Source organism: Tursiops truncatus, chromosome 7 (assembly GCF_011762595.2).
Source record: "Tursiops truncatus isolate mTurTru1 chromosome 7, mTurTru1.mat.Y, whole genome shotgun sequence".
Classification (NCBI taxonomy): Eukaryota; Metazoa; Chordata; class Mammalia; order Artiodactyla; family Delphinidae; genus Tursiops; species Tursiops truncatus.
Genome location: NC_047040.1, coordinates 97,906,472 through 97,928,146, shown reverse-complemented (window position 1 = coordinate 97,928,146; position 21,675 = coordinate 97,906,472). Strand labels below are relative to the sequence as shown.

The window sequence follows — 21,675 nt, the reverse complement described above, 5'->3', positions numbered from 1 at the left end:
GAGGGATGGCGGGAGGGACAAATTAGGAGCATGGGATTAACAGACACAATCTACTATACAAAACAAGGTTTACTGTACAACAGATACAATCTACTATACAAAAAAAAGGGTTACTGTAGAGCACAGGTAATTAATTATACCCAATAGCTTATAATAATTTTTAATGGAATATAATCTGCAAAAAAGTTGAATCATTATGTTATATACCTGAAACTAACACAATACTGTAAACCAACTATACTTCAATAAAATAAAATTATGTGATGTTATCCTGATTACTTCTTATACACTTTCTGTCTGAATCCCCTACAAGAATGGAAGCTCCAGGTGGACAGAAGTATTGTCTGTTTTGCCGCAAGCGGCGCCCGGCACATGGTGGATCCTTGATAAGTGTTCACTGCGTGAACACATGAAGTGGTTACACGTGTGGTGAGCTCTCTGTGGGAAATCACTGTAATACGGCACAAGAAGGATCCATCTTCACCTCAGTCTGCCACCTACATGGAACGCTTCCCAACAGAACAGATTTAAAATGCTCCTTGACCACCATGGTCCCCCAAACTTCTTATCACCACACAGAGCACAGAACTTCTACCCAGAAAGGCAGAGGACATACCTCACAGAGCCACTTCTCATCAGTAGAAAAGCAGGCACCTAGCAAGCAGTAAAAATCTTCCACAGAAATTAGTTAAGAAAAATTCAATGCCTCGAGACAGAACTTTGGACAAGTACACAAGTAAATACTAAGAATTTAGCACAAATCACTGCAGTATGTGGATAAGTAGAGAAATAGCCAAAATAGTCTAAAAGAGACTGCTCTCTTGTTCCCACTGCTTATGGGCTCCAGCTACTTCCTTGGTGTGAAAGAACTAAAAGTTGGCATCAGAATTTGCTGTAAATCTTTTAGATTACATTTATATAAATGTGCATGGTAAACTGTATATGGGTCTCCCAAAAAAATGGTGAGGAATTAGTCACGCTCAACCAATTCTGACTTAAAGAATATTTCTTGATATTTCATACATGAAGCATACAAACGTGTGGACACTCCTGTACTTTCTTTAAAGTGTGAACACTTTTTGACCCTAAAATTCTACTTTAAGGAAGTTAACCAAAGGAACTAATTAAGAATGTGAATGAATTTGGGGCTATAAGGACAGTCATTAAATTATCATTTGTAATAGCAACCTAAATGTCCAACAGTACGAGATAGGTTAGAGCCATCCAAAAAATTATTCCGTGCAGAAATATTTACTGGCCTCGAATGAGTTCACTAGGTTGAAAAAAGCAGGTCACAAAATAATATGATCCCATTGTATTTATACGATACATATATGTACACATATATATACATCTACTATACATGGAGAGAGAGAGGAAGAATATAAATACCAAAATGAAATTTTAAAAGCAGTTTCTCGGGCTTCCCTGGTGGCGCAGTGGTTGGGAGTCCGCCTGCCGATGCGGGGGACGCGGGTTCGTGCCCCAGTCCGGGAAGATCCCACATGCCGCGGAGCGGTTGGGCCCATGGGCCGTGGCCGCTGGGCCTACACGTCCAGGGCCTGTGCTCCGCGGCGGGAGAGGTCGCGGCAGTGAGAGGCCCGCGTACCGCAAAAAAAAAAAAAAAAAAAAAAAGCAGTTTCTCTAGATAATAATAATATGGAAGATTTTTAAATATTTGTTTCGTTTTTTATCCTAATCTAAATTTTCTGTTTTTCGTATAACGAATAGCTGCTACCATTGCAATATGAAAGAAAAAAACCATAGAATTTTAATCAAAACTTTGTCAGTGATCAGAACGGGCACAATCAAGTAGGAAATACGCTTTACAGTGGTTCTTAATCAGTTTATCCCACCTGAAAGAGCCACCCATAATGCACACATGGACGACAACGCAAGCCTTTAAGCCTAAAATCAACTGATAGAGCCCAGTAGACACCTCCGATTTGGATCTCTCTAGACACAGCTGGAGGACCATTTCTTCCTTCCTAAATCTGTCTAATCCTTTAACCTCCATGAAGCTACTACCCCAAGCTTCTCCCTTTAGTTGTCTCATCAGCATTTTTATTCTTCTTCTTTGGCTCCTTGTCTTAGCCTGGGCTGTCATAACAGAACTCCAGACTGGGTGGCTTACACAGCAGAAGTTTATTTCTCACAGTTCTGGAGGTGGGATGTCCAAGAAAGATGCAGGCGGATTCAGCGCCTGGCGAAAGTGCTCTTCTTGGCTTGTAGACGGCGCCTTCTCTGCGTGTCTTCCATGGCCTTTTCTTGGTGCGTGTGCTCGGGGGCCGGGGGGGAGAGCTCTGTCTCTTCGTACAAGGCCACTTAACGCCATCACGAGGAGCCCACCCTCGTGGCCTCATCTAACAACAATTGATTCCCAAAGGCCCCATCTTTAAATACCAGCACAGTGAGAGTCAGGCTTTCAACACACGAATTTGGGGGGCGGGGGGGACACAAACATTCAGTCCATAACACTCCTCTTCTCATTAAATACGAATGTTTTCCAGGCTCTGTCCTGATGCCCTACACATTCTCCATCATTCCCATGCCTCGGTGGTTTCCACCCCGTCTTTTTTTTAAATCTCAAATATGACCCAAACTCTGACCCCAGACCCAAATCTTCCCTGAGTCCCACGAATGGCTCAAACTCAAATGTCCTGAAGTTTCTACCCTTCTCCAATCTCACTTTAGGATAAAGAAAAACAAAACACATAGGAAAAGGGGGAAATTGCTCAATCCAGGATCTTAAGACCCAGAATTCAGACCTTAGCGTGAGGGTGTGACTGGCCTTGTGTGGAACTAGCAGTGGTCTCAGGTGCTGATGTGTCAGGGCCATGAAACCCCCGGCCCTTGGCCTCTCTGAGCTGGCAGACATCTCACTAAGTGGACTGCCAAAACATGCAAACTATGGGACATCTCTAGAAACAAGGGGAGCCGTGGGAGACCTTCCTTCGTCCTCATGTCACAAATGGCATATCAGCTGCCTTCTTGAGGTTTCACGAGCAAATCAAAGTAAAAGCAACCTTGGAACAAGTTAACATCGTCCTTCTCACCAGACGTGGCCTAATTCACATTAGCCCTGGAGATTTCTAGAACATACGCCAAATTTCCTTTTTCCACTCCTCTTAGCAGCCCATGCTCTAGCCATTTCTCTCCCAGGTTAGGGCTCAGCTTCTAGGTTTCTCCATCACTCAAATCGGAACGGTCTTTGCAACATGCAGATCTAGTGCATTTCACCCACTGAAAATCCTGGGATGGCTTCCCCTTATCCCCTGGCATAGGATCCTCTAGGACCTGGCTCCTGCCTGCTGCCCACACCTCCACGCTTCAGTCTCGATCACTCTTGCTGCACTTGCTGTTTCTGAGCAAGCCACGTTCTGTCACCTCCACTCCCTTGCACGCGTGTTCACTCACACCTTGCTTCCTGTTCCCAACCTCCCAGCTCCTCTCCTACCTGAGAACTTTCCTGGGAACCCTCCCCTCCGCAACTCGCCGAGATTTCCGGACTCCTTTCTACTTGCCCCCCGTTGTTCCTCGGAGAGCCTCAGGGTAGCCAGACCCTGCCGTATTTTGTACTAAATGCTGACCTCTCTCGCCACTGTATCGCGAGCACCCAGAAAATAGTCATGGGGTCTTTTCGCCTTTCTTCTCACATGCTATTTTGGGCTTAGACATAAATGATCAAGAAATATTTTTGAATGAGTTGATGAATAAAATAATGAGCAAACCAAAGAACGACTAAATGGCACCAATGACCACTAAGATTAAAATACCCTTCAGAAGTGCTGAGGAATCCTTGTGGCTTTGGATATGGAACACTGGAATTGAGGGAATAAAAAGGCTACAGGAGTTATTTGTGTTACATGGGCGTCAGGAGAGTCAGGGTAATCTGATGTTGGAAAGATGTGAGATGTTGGCCTGAAGAGCTTTGCAAGATTCTCTACAATTTGATTTGGTGATTTTTCCACAGCCGTGAGAAGGAGACACTGTAGCTCAGACCCACTGTTTTTTATAAAATAAACTTCAAAAGATAACCCAGGGAAAACAAATCCTACTGAAAGCAACACTCTGTTAATCAGAGACTCTGAGATGTGACCTGCCCAGGCAAGCTCTTCTGCCAATTTATATTTCCTCTTTAATCTATCCCTGGATGCTACAGTTTTCAACTCGCAGAGATTTAAGAGGCACTTTTGATTAACGGACTTGATTACTGTCCGCTCATGTTCAACCAAGGTGTTCTCCTCTGTGTTTCACATTTCATGCTCCCATAGCACCATTCCCCACCCCCATAGCACCATTCCCCTTTTATTACAGAAACTGAAGAATGTGATGGCCTGCCAGACAGCAGAGTAATTTATGAAAAATATATTTTTAAAAGGAGAGTGTATTAAAGCTTGAAAAGAACTCTGAGCCTGTTGCTATTTTAATTTTAAATAGTCTATGCAATTAATTAAATGTCAGGTCATACTGACGCCATCAGATTTAGGAGAGTATATGGTATACAACCCCAGAGTCCTAGGAAATATTAAATCAGATTTACCGGGGCACTGCTTCCTATCTTGTTTTTCACATGAAACAACAGTATGGATTGGGTTAAAAAGGAGCCAACTTCCAAAAACCTCTACCTGCTATAAGTGTTTCCATATTTACCACCATTAAAGAGATTAAAAGAAACAGAGATGAATTCCAAATATATTTAAGCACTAACTCTCTCTTTGGTCTTTTATTTTTCTCAAATCTCTCCTTCCTCACACTAGCCAATTTCAGATACTGACTTCCAGGAGGGGATGGATGAGAAAAGCCAGTACTCAGTGATAAGGTAATGAATGCTGCTCACCCTACTTTAGGACAGTTTAATTTGGATATTTACCTGAACTTTGCTCATGGCTTTACACACCTGGGTCTCAATCAGTCACACCAATGTGCACTGTGTACTGTGTACTATGTAGTGTGTCTCTGGTGCAGCTATTCTAGATCAGCAGGAAAGTTGGAAATCCCTTCAAAATGACATTGAAGGGCTTCCCTGGTGGCACAGTGGTTAAGAATCTGCCTGCCAATGCAGGGGACATGGCTTCGAGCACTGGTCCGGGAAGATCTCACATGCCATGGAGCAACAAAGCCCATGCGCCACAACTACTAAGCCTGCACTCTAGAGCCCACGAGCCACAACTACTGAACCCGGATGCCACAACTACTGAAGCCTGCCTGCCTCGAGCCCATGCTCCACGACAAGAGAAGCCACTGCAATGAGAAGCCCGTGCACCGCAACGAAGAGTAGCCCCCGCTTGCAGCAACTAGAGAAAGCCCGCATGCAGCAACGAAGACCCGACACAGCCATGAATAAATTAAAAAAAAAAAAACCTCACTAAAAAAAATGACATTGAAAAAACACAACGGTCAGTGAATATTTATTGTGTGAAGAATTGTGCTACGTCATAGATGCTCCATGATGAATATGACACTATTATACTTTTGAGAAAAGGGGATAACAGCAGAAAATGTGCCTTCTCCTTTTAAATTCTTAATTAGTGATTAAGATAAATTCCTATTTCCAGAGGACCTAATAACTGGTCATCAGGAGATGGACTAGAATCAAGCTGAATGTCAGAAGGAAACCAGTTTTGTTTTTTTTAATTAATTAATTAATTTATTTTTGGCTGTGCTGGGTCTTCGTTTCTGTGTGAGGGCTTTCTCTAGTTGCAGCAAGCGGAGGTCCGGGCCTCTCACTATTGCGGCCTCTCTTGTTGTGGAGCACAGGCTCCAGACATGCAGGCACAGTAGTTGTGGCTCACGGGCCTAGTTGCTCTGTGTACGTGGGATCTTCCCAGACCAGGGCTCGAACCTGTGTCCCCTGCATTGGCAGGCAGATTCTCAACCACTGTGCCACCAGGGAAGCCCAGGAAACCAGTTTTGCATCCAGAATTGGTTGGCTATTAACAACCAATCCTGTGATGACAAAAGCTTAGCACTGACATCCACTGCCCGTGGCAGACATCACTAATCAATTACAGCACTTGGCCATCCCTTCCACAGATATTTACTGGGTGTTTCCTACATGTCAGCACTCTAACTGGCACAGCAGACACTGCAGCGAACAAGGTAAACATAGTCCCTGCCCTACTGGAGCTTATATTCTACTGGGAGAAGAAGGCAATACACAAGAAAGGGTATTTCAGATAATGAGAGGTGAGAGGAAGACAATTAAGCAAGGAAAGGAGATGGAGTGGCTGAGAAGAGGGAGGAGGAAAGGTACTTTAGCTGGGGTGGTCAAGTCCTCTTGGTAGAGGTCACATTTGGAGAGAAACTTGACCAGTGACAGAGGGCCAGCCTGACTGACTCCTCAACACAGGTCTCCTGGCAGCCATTACCAGTCAACTGCCAATTGGCTGTGCTATGCATGAACCCTATACAAGGCACGCTGTGGAATGTAGAAAAGTCCAAGGTAAAAACCATTCAGTGGAGCTGGGGGAACACATTTAATTACATCCAACGGCACAAGATTCTGAAATACAGAGTGGAAGGAAGACTTGGAAAACTTGGATTCTCGTCTTCCTTTCAACCTTTTCGATTCTCAGTTTCTCGATGAGTAAAATAAGAGGGCTGAACCCGATGGTCTATAAAATTCCTTTTAGACCCTATGGTCAATAATTATAACTAAAAAGCAAGGTAGGGTTTTAGACAATTAGAGAGATTAGCTAGGTTAAGGAGAAAAGTCTTTTGTAAATGGGATCATTTGAACAGTCAGAGGGGAAAAAAAAAAATGTAGCCACAGCTTCTTGGAGTCTTCTTGGTAATCTCAGAAAGAGCCACAATCAGCCCCTGGTTTTGCAAACAGCTTCAACTGCCACAAGGCAAAGCAGTGGCCACCTTAATCTCTAGATGAAAACTAATTGGTGTGGTCTTCTCAGCCATACACATATTCAAAATCACCATCATCCCAGTCATCTGGTCATCTCGAACACAAAGGGCTACACAAAGGCAAATCACCTTGTTGTGGAATACAGAGGAAAGAGTTACTAGAGATTCATCTAGAAGGATCCACCTTTTACTGCTGCCTGCCCACAGGAGAGCCAGAGTTTTCAGAAGTGACACACAAGGGAATTACAGGTTTGCATGGTAATGATGGGTCTGGATCAAGACTCGTATATTTGTTTCTAAAATTCCTGATCTTCGTTCACAATAGCATTAAAAATAGATCCCAAGTGCATGACAATGTCCCCCTTTTTACAGGCAGGAGTTCAAGTTTGAGTCATCAGCCATGACACAAATATTTGTATGTTACAGTGATACTGTGTTTTTAGATGATAAATGATTGAAATTCACTTTGCGGGTACAAAGCGCTTCATAAATACTTAATCTCCAGAGAGACTTCAACTTAGAGTGCCTGAATCCACTTGGACTTCCTGTCCAAGTCACACAGGATCCCTCTCTATTTGTACACAGTTTGTGTCCCCAGCTGCTGATGGATGCTGACTTGGATATGGCCACCCTGGCAGACCGAGACATCCAGAACAAGCCAGGGATGGTCTTTTGAGTGACTTACGATCCACAAACAGCCCCACCAATTCACTGTTCCTCTACTTTTCCATGCTCTGGAGCAAAGATGAAACTGTCTCTGTGACCCATCCTGGACCACAGGGATGGATGGTTTCATGGGAGGATGTTCTCTCCAGAGAAGAGCTCACGCTACCACTCCAGCACTTTGGACCCATGAACTGTTCATCAGCCAAGTGATAGCTCCCACACACCCCAGCCGGGAGCTAAACAGAACGACCAAGGGCTCGTGTTCCCTGGGAACATACAAGAAAGGGCGGCGCGGATACCATCTCCTCCATTATCCCCCCTAAAGCAACAGTTCTGAAGACACTCACTCAACACAGCTTTGGTCTACGCTCCAGAGAGCCTTTAGGGCCAGACTGGAGTGTTCCCAGCCAGAGATTCATGGTTAGTAATAAAGCACAGCAGTGATATTATCTTCTTACTGGTCCTCAATCTTCTCATTTGTAAAATGAAGGTTTGCATCTGTCTTTTAAGGCTTTCACATTGTGGAAAATAATTGGTGGATAAGCCTAAGTTGAAATCCCATCTCCAGCACTTACTGCTTGTGTGACCTGGTTTTGATTTACATGTCTGTGTAATAAAATAATATTTGCTTCATAAGCTAATGGTAAGAAACAAATTAATTAAGCATATGAGTGCACTTGTTAAACCACAGTGAGCTGTTTCACACGATATATAAGGTGAGGGTCCTCTTCCATCACCATCCAGCAGTTCCCTCCCCATGGAGATGCTCACTCAACACTGGACTGATTACTTGTTGGATTTAAGCTGACAAGAAACTTGTACCTGCGGTGTAGCTCAAACTCTGCTTGAAAGAAGAGTTTATCTGGAGCATCTCTGTTGAAGGTGGAGACCCCAGGCTAATCACACCTCCTCACTGGTGAAATCTGGTTATAGCATCCGGGCATGCAGTATGAAGGATCTGGGTAAAGAGAAAAGGAAATCAGGCACCTGGGAGTGAGTGTTAAGTGTACATTATCTGTTTCACTAGCTTAGTGGCTTTAAGACAATTTCCATATTATATGTTGTGATTTTATGGGTCAGGAATTCAGGCCAAGTTTAGCTGGGGGATGTTTCAGTTCCACATAGCATCAACTGAGATCAGGCTGTGATACTTAGATGGTGTGATACTTAGGCTGAACTGGAGGATCCAAGACAGCTTCACTCATAGTTGGGGGGCCTTGGTGTGAATGGCTGAAAGGCTGGGCTCAGCTGGACTGTCAACTGGAGCAGCTACACGTAACTATGCCAACATGGTGGCCTCAAGGTAGTCAGACTTCTTACAAAGTAAGCTGGGGCTTTGAGGTAGTGTTCCAAGAGACCAAGGTGGGAACTTCAAGCCTTCTTCTAACCAAGCCCTGGAAGTTATACAGTGTCACTTTGGCCACATTCTATTGGTCTAGTGGTTCTGTTGGACCACTAAGGCTGCTCCACATTCAAGGGGATGAATAGCAAAGAATCTGCAGCCATCTTTAATCTACTCAATACCTGAACCTCAGTTCTGCTTTCTAGAATGAGCTGTGGGTACCACCCTTTCCATCCTCTCATCCTTCCCAATGTCCTGCCAATGTCTTCCTCATGTAATAAGGAAGCCAAGACTGAGATATCACCAGGGCAACAGAAGAACCTCAACAGGTAATCCCCAAGTGGAGTTGCCAGGTAAAATACAGGATGTACAGTTAAATTTGAATTTCAAATAATTAAAATAATAACTTTTAGTATGCATTTTTGGAGACATACTAAACAAAAAAAGATTGATCATTTGAAATTCAAATTTAGCTGGGTATTTTTCTTTGTTAATTCAGGTAACCCTACCCCCAAGTGACCTACGTGGGCCATGTAGAATTAGGAAGAAAAAATTTAATTTAAGCCATAGAGACTTGGGGATTTTTTTGTTACAGCCAAATGGCCTAAATTGACTTAATTTCTCATTTTTGATGACAAAATATTTTGATTAGGCTTAAGTGCAGCTCTAATATTTGAAAGGAAGTCGGCAGCTCCTCTGCATAACAAAAGAGAAAATTGAAAGCTCTGGGATGTCATTTGAGAAGCAGAGATGGAGAGAAAACGGATAAAACACAGCCTCAGCCATCAGGAAATCTCCTGTCTGCTTGAAAAATAAAATAAGAGAAAATGATGGTAGTGAGTAGTCCTGAGGGCACAGGAGTCACTGTGGGTTTGGAGGAGGCATGGAAGGACTTCGTGGGAAAGGTAGGCTTGCCTGACCTGGGGATGGCCTGATAAGCAGGATTTAGACACCGAGGAGGAGGGAGCAGGAATGTCCTGTGGGAAACAGCATCGCCACTTTTGTCTGTGCTGTTTCTTTCCAGCTTCTTCAGCACCTGTGGGCCTAGGCTTCCGGGCAGAGATGGAGATAAAGCACCAGGTGGCCAATGGGCCCTAGTTCACAGGACTGCTCGGATGCTGACAGATCGATTGCATGCCACCACAGAGGTGTCTGTGACTACCCTGGGCCTCTGGACCCAGAGATGAAGTAAAACCACCTTGCTGGGGAGTTGATGTTTCGACACACAAATACAAACATTTTCGCTAACTTTTGTCTGAAACGTCAGTGTCATAGAAAATCTCCTTGATAGTAGGGGCCTGGCTCTCTTCATCTTCATGTGGCCCTACCCTACATAGCCCCACCCTTAGTGCATGGTGGGTGAAATAAGTATAAGAACACAATCAACAGGACACGGCCCTAAATATATTGTGAGAGCCCTTCAGCTGCTACAGCTACTCCTTTTGGCCACCAGGGGGAGGCATGGTGTCTTGAACTACAAACTGGTTGGGTTTCAGAACCGGGGTGGATGTGATTCTCAAAAAACAGTTGGTGCCAGGATGCCAGCCTCTGCCAACAGTTTCCTGGGCCCACAGCAAAGGGAGACAGAGAGAGGTAATCATTTTTTTTCCCTATAAAACTATTTATCCAATTTAAAGGAATACGCTTTGTTCTGAGATTGTCTTTCCCAGTACATGTTTTATCATTAAAACCTTTCTTTTATGAAATGATGGCAACTGTATGTGGCAGAGGGTTTTTTTTATTGTTAACATTCCTATTTAATCCAATAAATAATGGCAACTTTCTGGTGTTCACAAATGATTTTAGAAAATTACTTTTTGGGTTTCTGAAATCAAAAGTCAGGGATCCATTCGCGTAGAATCAGACAGGGCCCAGAACAAAAAAGGGGGTAGAAATAAAGCTCACCTTTGGGTCCCCAGCCTTCTTTCCCACCACCCAATGCTGCTTCCTTCCTGCCCAGCAGGCCCTGGTCAGCGGGTCAGCTCAGGGCCCTCTGCTCTCTCCCTGCCCAACCTCCACCTCCTAGTTGAAACCCATTCTCAGGAAAGAATCTGCCATCAGCAGCTCAGGGAACATTTAAATCACTCCTTTCCTCGCCCAGAAAAACCGGCCTTCTGATCTGATTCCAGAACGCAGATGAGTGCAGCCAGTTCAAGGAGTTCACGCATCAGCAGAGGAAGCTGTGAGATGAAACCCAGTCAGTGAGGTGCTGAAAAAGGGGCTTGACGATCCCAATCTGCTTTATCAGGGAGGCCAGAAGGGCTACCCCCAGAGCAAGTGGACCAGGTTCTCAGACAGAAGAGAACCAAACGCTCCTTCTTCTTCACTCACCTTTCTGGAAAGTCACAGGTCAAACCCGTAAGTGCCTACGCTATTCTGTTCCTGATAACAGAGAGCCTTCCATCCACAGGATCAGCGCAGCCAGGGCAAGAGGTGACTTCCCAAATCATAAAGGCCTGCTTCGGACTCACGCCAAGAGGTACTGGCCACAGTGCACGTGGAATACGGTACTGCACTACTTTTAGCAATGATTGCACCCAACAAATCCGTAGGTCTGCGCTGAGACCTGCCACGGGCACCATAGGCACACAAAGGAATGTGAAATGCAGGGAGGCTGCCTGCAAAGATGCCCCAAAACGATTGCCAGAATTGAAACGAGATGACGGCTGGTTTGGGAGACTTGGAAAAGCTTCATGATCTGGGCCTGGAATGAAGGGTAGGGTTTTGACAGGAAACAAGAAAGGAAGGACCTATTCAACAAAGATACAGCCTGATCCGAGGGCTCGAGCAGAAAGTACGGGGTTGTGTGTAGGGCACAGGGCCCGGTTCAGTTTGGTCAAAATATCAGGCAAGTAGCAGGAAAACAGGGAAATGATAAGGAAAGGCAGGAAGGCTCGGCAGACAGGCAGAGGTGGGCCTGAACCCCAGGGCCACAACAGACCCCTCGGCAGTCTCAGTTGACGCTCTAAGCTCAGCTCCTTGACTATCAAATGTGGATAATGGGCCTTACTTTTCAGAGATTTAAATAAGAGAATGGGTGTGCAATCGGTATTACATTTTAGTTTACAAACACAAGCAGTAAAAAAAAAAAAAAAAAAATGTTTTAAAGTAAGTTTTACCTTTTTCTTATTCAATTTCTGTTCCAAGCCTCATTCTCCCTGATGTGGGAAGTGTCATGTCCTATAGTTCAGGACTCTGGCTGCAAACGTTCTGGGCCAAGTCGGGCCCACCCAGCCCTCAGTGCTGGCGTGTACAGGGGCCTCTCTCACTCCACCTGCCCCTCACGTGTGACCCACGCTGACTGCTCGTCCACCATCCCCACTCCTGGCAGGATGAGTTTGCTGGGGCTGCCGAAACAGAGAACCCCAACCTGGGTGGCTTTAAATAATGGAAATTTATCCTCTCCCGGTTCTGGAAGCTGGAAATCTGAAATTGAGGTGTCCGCAGAGCCATGCTCCTTCCAAAGGCTCTAGGAAAGAATCCTTCCCTGCTTCTTCCTCGCTTCTGGTGGTCACTAGCAATTCTTGGTGTTCCCTGGCTTGTGGCTGCATCCCTCCATGTCTGCCTCCATCTTCGTGTGGCTGTCTTCTCTCTGCGTGTGCAGCTCTTGTCCAAATGTTCCTCTACTTCTAAGGACAGTAAACTATTGGATTAGGGCCCATCCTAATCCAGTATGACCTCGTCCTAACTTGAGGATATCAGCAAGACCCCACTGCCAAATCAGGTCACATTCTGAGGTTCCAGGTGGACGTGAATTTGGAAGAGACACTATGCAATTCAGTGCACTCTCTGAGAGGTGCCCTCCAGCCCACGGATCTCCCCTGCTGGTTCTATGCCTCTCGAAGGCACCTGGGTCTTTCTGGCCCTCTGCTGTGGGGCTAGGGGACAGCCCTCTCTGCTCTGAGACCCTCCCACCCTTCCTGTGTTCCCCCCAGGGGCTCAGGTCCTCACCCCAAGGTCCCATAAGCCCAGCCCTTCCCTGGGAACTTGGCTGAAGGTGGATGAGAGCAACGTGGCCTCCCCGGGCTCAGACCCACCAGCACCCCGTCTCTTTTCACCCCCAGCACTGCCTTCTCTCTCCCCAACCTGGGACCCTTGTGTCTATTTACTACCTATGCTCCCAAGTCTATCGGGGAAGGCCTACACTTTTTTTTTTTTTTAACATTTAAGGATGCTTTCATATTTTGTAGTGACATCAATTTTTTCAATAGAAAATATCTGGCCAAGTGTGACATAGACAACATACATTTGAGCTTGGGTGAGTTTCTAGAGGTGATTTAAATGGTATGTGATAAAGTTATTTTTACCCTAGCTCCTTGGTTCTTTTTTTTTTTTTTCTGCAGAGCTTTGGACTTCCTGACATGCATCTCACTGGCTAAACAGGGCAAAGGGGGTCTGCTAAGAAAACACCAGCAGTAAAGTGACTCATAATTTGAAAATACTATCCCACTGCCCCACTCAGCCGCCCAGCTCACTGAACGTGTGTGAAGGTCTAGTGTTGTCCCCAGGGTGTACATTTCTGTCACCCAGGATGACGGGCCATCTGGGTTTGCTTTGCTCTCAGTGCTAAAAGCAGGAAAGTACCAGGCAAACCAGAACACGACCGTCACCCTGCAGTAAACGCCATGACCCTCCCCAGTCCAGGGATGCTAAACAACCCTGCGGGTGGGGATTACAGCTCAGGTCTTAGAATCCAAAGTGTTGAACAAACAAGAAGTCTCTCCAACAAAGGCTTTTTTTTTTTTTTTTTTTTTAAAGAGGGCTACTGGTTATAATGTCAGAGAAACGCCAGCAGCAACTGGCGTTTAGCAACTGGTGGGATACCACAGAAGCATCACCGAGGGAGGACTCGGATAGCCAGGTCCTCTTGGGGGGGCTCACCCCGCAGCCCGCCCCTCACACGTGGCCTTCTCTATGACTCTGGTCCACACTCGGCCAGCCGCTGCCCCACCACAAAAAGGACACTCGACTTCTGTTCCATATTCTCGGAAATAAAAATATTGTAGGCTAGCCTACCCCACTCCCCCGGGGATTCATTCTTTCCGGCTTTCTGCGTTTTGACTGCAGCCGGGCAGGCGTCTGATTTCTGCAGCTCGTCTGCGGGGCGGAAAAGCAACGTGAAGTTCCACAGCCTGAAACCGAATTTCTGGTAGGAAGGTACCATCTGGTGGATATTGCGGAAACTGCTCACGTCCTGTGCTTGAAAAGGAGCACCTGAGAGCAGCTCGCCCGACAGAATGCACATGGAAATAGTACTCCGAGACTGAGCGAGAGCTCAACATCCAGATACAGGCTCTTTCCCTTAAATATTGGACTCCACATACAGCTATTCTCAGAACCAGTCAGAAGCATCTAACAGGGTCTGTTTCCTGGCCTCCTTTGTCCCGTTTACAAGGACAGCCGTCCCCTTACCTGCGGTTTGGCTCTCTGCGGTTTCGGTTACCCACGGTCAACCACGGTCTGAAAATATTAATTAGCGAATTCCAGAAAAAAATTCATAAGTTCATACCTTTTAAAGAGCGCGCCATTCTGAGCAGCATGATGAAATCTCGCGCGGTTTTAAATCCCGCCCGGATGTGAATCAGCGCTTTGTTGGGCGCAGCCGCCTATTGGTCACTTAGGAGCCGACTGGTGTCAGATCAACAGCTGGGATGGTTCCGGGCTTGTGTTCGTCACCCTTATTTTACTGAATGATGACCCCAATGCACAAGAGCGGTGGTGCTGGCAATTCGGATGCCAACCAAAGAAAGTGCTCCCTTTAAGTGAAAAGGGGAAAGCTCTGGATGTAATGAGAAGAGAGAGAGAAAAAAAATCATATGCTGAGGTTGCTAAGATCTACAGTAAGAACAAATCTATCCGTGACATTGTGAAGAAGGAAAAAGGAGTCCCTGCTAATTTTGCTGGTGCACCTCAAACTGCAGAAGTTACTTACGACCACAGCACGTGGTAAGTGCTTAGTTAAGACAGAAAAGGCATTCAGTTTGTACAATAAGATACCTTGAGAGAGACCCATTCACATGACTTCTATTACAGTATATTGTTATTTTATTTATTTATTTATTTGGCTGCATTGGGTCTTCGTTGCTGCACACGGGCTTTCTCTAGTTGCAGCAACCGGGGGCTACTCTTCCCGTTGAGGTGTACGGGCTTCTCATTGCAGTGGCTTCACTTCTTGCAGAGCACGAGCTCTAGGTGTGTGGGCTTCAGTAGTTGCGGCATACAGGCTCAGTAGTTGTGACTCGCGGGCTGTAGAGCGCAGGTTCAGTAGTTGTGGCTCATGGGCTTAGTTGCTCCACGGCGTGTGGGATCTTCCCGGACCAGGGCTTGAACCCGTGTCCCCTGCATTGGCAGGCAGATTCTTAACCACTGAACCACCAGGGAAGTCCTATTTCAGTATATTGTTATGATTGTTCTATTTTATTATTAGTTATTGTTCATCTTTTACTGTGTCTAATTTATAAACTAAACTTTATCACAGGTATGTATGTATAGGAAAAACATAGTACATGTAGGATTTGGTACTATTCATGGTTTCAGGCATCCACTGGGGGTCTTAGAACGTATCCCCTGTGGATAAGGGGGGGACGACTGTAAATCAAATAGCTATTCAGTGTCTATTCTGTTCCTCTAAAGTATAATTCTGCTTCTCTTTATCATGGACATTCATCTCTGAGAATTGTATTTTGAGAAATCTAGTCATCCCTCATTCGAAAGCCTGTTGCTTGTCGAGTCCAACTCTCCATGGACAGATTCGCACATGTGGTTAATCCTGCTGTGGAGGGGTCCTCTCCCCAGCTTACCACGGTCCCTTCCTCTGAGACTCTGCGCCCCTAATGAAGATGGGGGTCCCAGCATGCTTGGCCACCAGTCCCCGGCTGCAGTTGGTTGAGCTGGGATGGCCATCTCACTCAAGCTGGGCAGCCAGATTCTTGCCTTCCTGGCATTTGGGATTTGGAATCGGTATTCAGAAACCATGAACTGTTGCAGCTAGATCTGCAGTGAGGTGGACTCTGGTACTGAGGGGCGACTGCTGCTACCACGTACACAGGAAAGCAACCAAGGCTGGCCGGCCAGGAGCAGACCCCAGACCGGAGAACAGCCAGCTGCAGAGACCCTCCTGTCTGTGCTCTGGAGCATTCCGTGTCCCGGGTTGCACGCTGGCCCTCGGACTTCATGAGCCTTGCTGTGTCTACCAGGGAATTCCCCTTTTTCTACTGGAGCAGATTCTGTGGTTACTTATAATTAAGACACACACACACACACACACACACACACATACACAAACACACAGACACATACACACACAGACACAGACACACACACAGACACAGACACACACGCACGCACACACACAGACACACACAGACACAGACACACACAGACACACATACAGACACACAGACACATACACAGACACACACAGACACATACAGACACACGCACGCACACACACAGACACACACACACAGGCACATACACACACAGACACACACACGTGCGCGTACACACACAGACACAGACACACACATACACACACACACACAGATACACACAGACACAGACACACACACACACACACACTCTCTTTCTCTCTCTGTCTCTCTGAAGATCTGTCAGTAGATCCTGAAGCCCGAGGTGCCAGACCTCTGAGGTCACCTGGGGGAGTCGGAGGAGTTCACAGAAATAAAAAATCACTTCTAATGGAAAAAATTAGAAGTGAGGGACTCCACGCTCTATATAACACCTGTGATCCACAACGAGATAAACCATCCTGCTCGGGCCTGTCTGAAGGTTCTAGCAAGGGAGGTGGCTACACCTCTGCCCGCCCGAAGAGCAGGTTTTCTCCGATCATCGTCCAGGGTGCAGACAGTTTCGGGGAGAAGTGCTTGGTGACGGAGGAAGGAGACACCCACTCCCCAACACAGCAGTCACGCTGCAGTGGGTGGCAGACGGGGCAGCCAGAGGCTTCCCTGATGGCCCCTAGGTTCCCCGGGAAGCGACCCTGCAGTTTGGTGGGCAGGCGGCGGGAAGGGAAAGAGGCAGGATGAAGAACTGAGCTGCGATGTGGCCAAAGACCAGACTCCGCCGTCCCCACGGGGAGCTCTGCAGTGTAGACGGCCTGTTGGGGTTACCCACATTGGGCGAAGACATCCCAGCCTTTATACCCACATATCTGTCGGTCACTAGGTGTGGGTCGCCTAGCAAAGGCAAGCCCTGGGGCAGGGAGGCCCTCTACTGCTGTAGGCTGTCTGCTACAGGCCTCCCAGCAAGGGGGCAGCAAGTCCTTCCCTGAGGGCATCCCCAATCCCTGACAACTAGCTGGGCTCCTAACGTGGTGTTTATTCCCTTGTTAAGGTCTCACTCCCGCTGGGAGACAGCATCTTTCTCGTTCTATTCTTTCTTACCCTCACGTAATGACAAATTGACACAGGCGTTTACCCAAAGTACATTAAACCATCCCCAAAAGACCAGGCCCTGTATGTAAGAAATATGGGGGAAACCACCAACATTTGTTCCATTTTTACTTTTGCCCCTTTGCCCCTTCTCTTTACTGTACTATTTCTCCCCTTTTTTGGCTTTCTTCCTTCTCTCCAACCCCTCCTTCTACAGGTCAGAGTTTTATTTTCTAAGAGGATAAGCAACAGGCTGATTTGTACTAGCGGGTGAGTGATGGCTAACTGATCATTCCTGTCCAATGCAATCTTCTCTATTCCTGCTGTGGTCCAGATGTTCATTTCACCTGTATCTAGACAATCTTTTACTTGGTCTCCCTTCTCCATTTCTTCCCTAGTCCACCTCGACCACTGAAGCCACACGAATCAACTTTAAATATCACTTTTGTCACGTCACTCCCTTGCTCAGTGTCTCTTCAGTACCCTACGTGCTCAGTCCAAGGGGCACTGGACCAGAATTCAGAGGCCTGAGGGGCTGTGTAGCTCAGAAATGAAGCGCACATGCTCTGGAGCCCGACTGCCTATAGGGTGAATCTCAGTTCCAACACTTCCTGGCTCCATGGCTTTGGGCAGGCTACTTGGACTCTTCTGTCTCTGTTTTTCCATCTGTGAAATGGAGGTGAAAGCAACGTACCCAGCTGTGAGTATTCGATTAGATAATACACCGAAAGCATTTTGAATAGTGGCTGGTACACAGTAAGTGCTCTATAATGTCAGCTATTGGTAGCACTGTTAGTACTATTATTACCACTCTCATTCATAATACAGTATTATTAGGACTATTATTTATGGTATTATTCTACTAGTAGTAGTACTATTAGTCACTGAGTACCAAATAACTGAGTGACCTTGACCTTGAACAAACCACTTTATCCTACTGAAGAGGGGCTTCGGTTTCCCCACCCTTAAATTGAGGGGATTGCCAAGTGTCCCTTCCAGCCCCAGAATTTTGTTTCTCTCCTCTTCATGTCATTCAAGACCTACCCTGTCCACACACATTACCATCTTACTGTATGGTGGCTACAATTTTCGGTTCACCCTCACAGAAGCCTTCGTTCCTCCTTCTGCCCAGCCCGGAATTGTCCCTGTGCCCCTCCATGTGCTCTCAGACTTACTAGATAGAGGACGAAGTTTGGTCTCTGTGATCTCTGTGTTTGCCCGTAGCATCTGGAGCAGCTGCTTCTTCATAGGCGTTCAGGAGGTGTTCATTGGCCAGACTGATGCCCAGCGCCCAATGTCTTTGGCCATTTTCCAGCTATGTGTCTTCCCTGCCTCTTCCCCTCTGGAATCACTCCCCCAGCAGAGGGCCTGGAAATGCTCTGACTTTTTTCAGTTGCCAGTTTAATTTGCCACCATCCTTCACAAGGCAAGTTCCCAGAGGCCTGGAGCACACCTTGCTGGAGCTCTACGTGCGGGCGCATTCACCCCCAGGCAGAGGGAGTTCACATACAAAAAAACGACCGGGACCACGGTGGGAGGGAGGAGGGAGGTGGAAGCTGCTGGAGACACACTGTTACAGCCTCCGGTTTCTGAGCTCTCCCCACTCTGTGGGCACTGATAGAATTTTAGGAGCTGTCGTCTAAACATTCAGAAAAACTAGTGTCCTTGAGTACAGACATCTTCCAGAAAGATGGCCTCCTAGATACATCGTTTATCCTTCCATAGGTTAATGCCTGCGGCACCCACCACAAGTAGTTTAAGGTTAGGCACCGGTAACAGAAGGAATTGACAAGCAGTTGTAAGATCCACATGTGTGGGTAAGGGAGGTGGGAAATGCCATTTTTTTTCCAGAAGCATCAATGATAAAATCTGTACTATCAGATAAGGAAGCCACCACAGTGTGTATGAGTGGAGCAGCCTTGGACCACTAGCCTCTGCCGAGAAGGTCAAAAATATACTTACAGGGCTTCCCTGGTGGCGCAGTGGTTGAGAGTCCGCCTGCCGACGCAGGGGACGCGAGTTCGTGCCCCGGTCCGGGAAGATCCCACATGCCGCGGAGCGGCTGGGCCCGTGAACCATGGCCACTGATCCTGCACATCCGGAGCCTGTGCTCCGCAACGGGAGAGGCCACAACAGCGAGAGGCCCGCGTACCGCAAAAAAAAAAAAAAACGAAAACAAAAACAAAAAAACATATATTTCAATCTGTGTATATTTGGGCCTGTTGAGTGGCCATACTGGCTAGTTTGGGGTTTTTTTTGTTGCTGTTATTGTTGTTGTTGTTTTGCTGCATCACTCGGCAGGTGGGATATTAGTTCCCTGACCAGGGATCAAACCTGTACCCCCTGCAGTGGAAGCATGGGGTCTTAACCACTGAACCACCAGGGAAGTCCCCACTTGCTAGGGTTTAAAAAAATATGTATCCTTTTTAAGACCTAGCCAGATTTCTGGCAACTTCAACCCTCCAGAACACAACCAGGATCCTGGGGTCGGGTAAAATTATCACAGCATCACTGCCTCACTGTACCACCAACTGGTGGTAGAGGAGGAGTAGAGAAGCACTCTGGCCTGAGGGAACTGTACACTCACAGCATCACATTCATTGTGAAGCCCATCCAGTCTTCTGAGAGCCCCTTTTATGCTGCAGATACAATTCTGAAAATGAATACAAACCAGAAGGTCACCTGAATTCAAAGTCTGGCATTTCCCAGGTTCATCTTGCCAACCTCTATAGCCAATGCTAATCTCAGTTGGTAGTGCCGGGTAATTGCATCCCTGATTAATCTGATCAAAGGTCTTGTGCCAGTGTCTCTTGTTAACACATCATGGTGTGGTCCCTAACCTAGGGTTTGCTGCGATCTCTGCCACAACACGATAGAGGGGCTACAGACTGACTCTTGGGAGACTGATCGCTACCGTCTGGCCTTGGGCAGTTGGGAGAGGCCTCCTCTATATGCTGTGCTGATATCCAACCTCCTGAACCCTAAGCGGGATGTTTTATCAACTTCACACGTTCAGAGTAAATAGAACAAAAAATCCCTGAAGGAGCCACGTTATGCTGAGGACGAGCCACTGGAGCTGGGGCTGTGCCGTCCTCAGCCAGGAGTGTCCCACCCATCCTCTCCTCTCTTTCCAAGAAGAGGACTGACCCATCACTTTTCCAGGGTTAACCTGCCCCGTCTCACTTTCCATCCCACCAGCTCTTACCTCTTCTGGGAACTTGAATCAGAAACCACTAAACGACTCTCTCACCATGCCTCCTTCGCCCAGCCCTTGGGCATGCTCCCCACTTCTTGGGATAAACAAGCCCACCCAACCTGTCCTCTCTCCCCTCCTTCCACCACTCTGCTACACGGAACCCTTTTTCACTCCTTTAGGTGCACACTTCTTGAAAAAAGCTGTTAAGAATCATTAGGTCTGGGCTTCCCTGGTGGCGCAGTGGTTGAGAGTCCGCCTGTCGATGCAGGGGACACGGGTTCGTGCCCCGGTCCAGGAGGATCCCACATGCCGCGGAGCGGCTGGGCCCGTGAGCCATGGCCGCTGAGCCTGCGCGTCCGGAGCCTGTGCTCCGCAACGGGAGAGGCCACAGCAGTGAGAGGCCCGCGTAGCACAAAAAAAAAAAAAAAGAATCATTAGGTCTGTCTCGGGACCCTCTCCTATGCCACAACACCTTGCAACCTGCTGCAATTCCCATTTCTCTTCTGAGGTTGATCCCTCAAAAGCCACCAGTGAGCTTCCAGTTGGGAAATGTAATGACCTTTGCTTCAGCCTTCGTCTTGGTCAACTCTACAGCTTTTGGCATTCCTGCCAGCAATTTCCTTAATGTCCTCTGCCTCCTGATGCCCAAGACACTGCACTCTCCGCGACTCTCATGCTAATACCGTGACCACCACTCCTTCCTCCTCAGACTCCTCTTCCTCCTCGAGCCCCCTGCGTGGCATTCTCCAAAGCCCTGTCCTTGCCTTTGTCTCTCTCCTTTAACTTTCCTTTTTCAAGGTTTCAGCATTCACCTCTTTGTCCATAACTCTTGATCTTCATCTTCAGTTCTGAAGGTGCTACTGACCTAGAGATCTCTGTTTCCACCTGCCTCATGGACATTTCCGTTGTTCCCTTCCATACACCCCTCACAATCGACAGGTACCAAAGTGAACTCATCACTTTCCAGCCTAAACCTGCTCTATTCCTGTTTATGCTGTCGGCCCCAACATCCCTCCTCACCCCGACCCAGGCCCAGCATGGTCTTTCCTCCACCTCTGCCTGGGTCTCAGGATGCACTGAACTCCATCGACAGCCGCTCTGAACCAGCTTTCTCATACCCACTCTTTTAACCCTGTTCGCACACTCCACGCTAACTCAGGCCTGCACTTTCTCTCTTCTGGAGAATTAAGTGGTGGGCTAACTTCCTGAGATTAATT

At 47.1% G+C, this 21,675-nt stretch overlaps 1 long non-coding RNA gene across 1 annotated transcript in view; it reads right to left on the bottom strand.

The window, feature by feature from the left end:
- The window catches only part of LOC109549414 (uncharacterized), a 145,951-nt gene that overhangs the window by 113,658 nt on the left and 10,618 nt on the right, over positions 1-21,675 (bottom strand). The window contains exons 2-3 of the long non-coding RNA XR_004527459.2: positions 14,379-14,648; positions 8,350-8,485 (exon numbers count right to left, since the gene is read on the bottom strand). This is a non-coding gene — a long non-coding RNA (uncharacterized lncRNA). The remainder of the gene's footprint in view (positions 1-8,349; positions 8,486-14,378; positions 14,649-21,675) is intronic.